The sequence below is a fragment of the Salvia miltiorrhiza genome, chromosome 1 (assembly GCF_028751815.1).
Source record: "Salvia miltiorrhiza cultivar Shanhuang (shh) chromosome 1, IMPLAD_Smil_shh, whole genome shotgun sequence".
In the NCBI taxonomy this organism is placed as follows: Eukaryota; Viridiplantae; Streptophyta; class Magnoliopsida; order Lamiales; family Lamiaceae; genus Salvia; species Salvia miltiorrhiza.
Window position 1 is genome coordinate 36,554,646 of NC_080387.1, and position 2,891 is coordinate 36,557,536.

Genomic DNA, 2,891 nt, shown 5'->3' on the forward strand with positions numbered 1-2,891 from the left:
AATCCATGGCCTGGGCACTTTCTGAGCTTCTCCTGATATCGCTCCCAGGTTTCCGCTAGCTTTTCTCCATCGTACTGTTGAAACTGCACGATGTCCATCTTCAATTTCAGCGTAAGGCCAGGCGGATGAAACTTGCGTAGGAACGCATGAGCTAAATCTTCCCACACGATATTATTTCCCAGCTGTAGCGTATGATACCACGACTTCGCCTTATCCCGCAGTGAGAAAGGAAAAAGACGAAGACAGATAATGTCATCAGGGACACCATTCATCTTTACCGTGCTACACAGCTCCAGGAAATGCGCCAGATGCGCATTAGGGTCTTCAATCGCTTGTCCACCATATTGGCTCTGTTGGACCATCGTGATCAAACCCGTTTTCAGCTCAAAGTTGTTAACGTTCACTCGTGGGGGCTCCTGGTACACATAATGTGGTATGAACGCTTCATTGATGGCTTGTTGTTTCTGAGCCTCTCTCGTCTCCTGTGCATCAAGCAGCTTCTTCAACTGCTCTTGCAGAGCTCGAATTTGGATTTGCTCTGGAGTAGCCATCGTTTCTGTCTCAACTTGATTCTGTTGCTTCTTAAGATTGCGCAAAGTCTTGTCGATTTCAGGGTCAAACTCAAAAAGAGGATTTCCTTGAGATCTAGTGTTCATACGCAACCTACAGAAAAACAACTTATAAAAGTTAGAAAAGAAAAATAAAAACAAAAAAAACTTGCAGTACTATAAAGTCCTATTGGAAATATTAAAGCAAAATCTAAACAGTTCCCGGCAACGGCGCCAAAAAGTTGATCACTATTTTTATAGCAACAATAACTGCAACTAAACAGTGTAATTGTAGTACGCAAATAGCAAGCAGAGTATCGTATCCACAGAGACTGTAAAACGAAATCACTCTATCTACTTCCTAAACAGACTCTCACAGTATGCAAGTGAAACGATTATGAAGGAGATTTAATAAACTTAAACTAAAACTCAAATAACAATAATTAAAAGATCGTAGTAAAAATCAAATAATAAAGACAACTGATCCTAGGGTAGTAAATTCATTAACTAAATTCACATAATAAATCTATTAATCCTATGTACCAGTTTAATCCAGTTATGATGAGAGATCACTTAATTAATCAATCACTCTCGCTAGAGCAGCAACGATCGTAGATTAGTAAATTATCTATCTCCGTTAGGTCTCAAGAAAATCTACTAACTCCCAATAGCTCCTAAGAATAGCTCCCTATGATCCACCTATCTCCGCTAGGTCTCAAGGTTAAAATCATATCATACATTCCTGAATCCGCTAAACAGTTATCTCCGCTAGGTCTCAAACCGAATAGCTAAACATGCAAACTATTGATCAGATAATTCACAAGAAATTAAGCACCAGGAATTATGAATCATAAACTGGAAGGCACAAAGGTATTAACAAATAAATCACATAAATTCAATCAACTATTTACAAACCCTAGAATCAGCTAAAGGGAACTAGCCAGACATGCTGAAATAAAACATAAACATAATTAAGAAGAATGCAATTATAAAAACTAAATTGTATAAAAACCGAATGAAAACGATTGTAGCGGCTTGAATCTTCAGTCTTGATCCAAGCCTTGAAAACTAGAAAGCAATAAAATTCTGAAAGCTAGAAACTGAAAAATAAAGTCTGGGACCCTGAATAGGTGCAAGGAAGACCTATATATAGTACCAGGGTAAACTACAGAGTTTGAGCTCGAAAAGACTTTGAAAAAACGAATAAAAACGTGAAAACCCAGACTTGCGGCGGTCGCACGGCGGGTACCCGGCGATCGCCGGTTTCTTCACAAAAATTGCTCTTCACGCGGCGGGCGCCCGGCGGGCGCCGCCCGATCGCCAGCCACGCCGATTTCTCGGCGGGCTGAGCGGCGGTCGCTGGCTGGGTCGCCGACTGCTTCATTAAATTCCTCCATCAGCCGGCGGTCGCCGGCTGGGTCGCCGGTTGATCGCCGGCAGCTCCGTTTCTTCCTTTTCTCGAGCTCTTCAAGCTCGTTTCGTCGATTTTCGCATCCGAAACACTTGTAACTTGATATTTGGATCTTCAACATCCATATGTAGCTTTCAAAACACTCAAACCTAAAACAAAATAACCAAAACCATACCCAAAAGTAATATCACAAAAGAATATGAAACTTAAACAAAAGATATCACAACCAAGCATAATTCTAGCACTTTGAACTCTTAAACACTCCTAAAAACAATGCAAAATGAGTGTTTATCAATGACCACTCTCATCACATACTAAAATCTTTAGGCCTCTTTTTCTAGTGATGCTTGATGTTGCCACATATAGTTTTCCATGATTAAAAGCGGGTTTGGGTAGGTATAATCCTACATTTGAAAGAGATTGTCCCTAACTTTTGTTTCTTGTCATAGCAAAACAAACACTCACAGGGAATTGCCTTCTCTGAAACCGAATTGAAATTTTAGTGAAATCTGATGGACTCATGATCATTCTAACTATAGGAAACTTTTTGCCTGCATTTTTTCCTGAAATAAGTTTGCCTTCAATTACGCGTTCCCCAAGTTGAATTACTATCAGTCTAGTGTCATTGCAAAGCTCATTAGATGGATCAATATTTTTGAAAAGCATGATTATGCATCCCTCTTTCAATTTAATTTCATGACTCAGCAATTCTGAATACTTGATTTTGTTGAGATATTTGACCTAGAATACCTGTTCATCGAGGTCCACTTGTCCATCTTCTTTGCAAATGCTTTTTGAATTTAGGTAAACCCTTTTCGTAGTAGACATTAGAGACATAACGTAATCATTGATAGTATCAATCATCTTATTGGTGGGGGCTAAGAACTATATTCTTAAATATTTCTTGATCAAATGCATTATTCATCACTTCA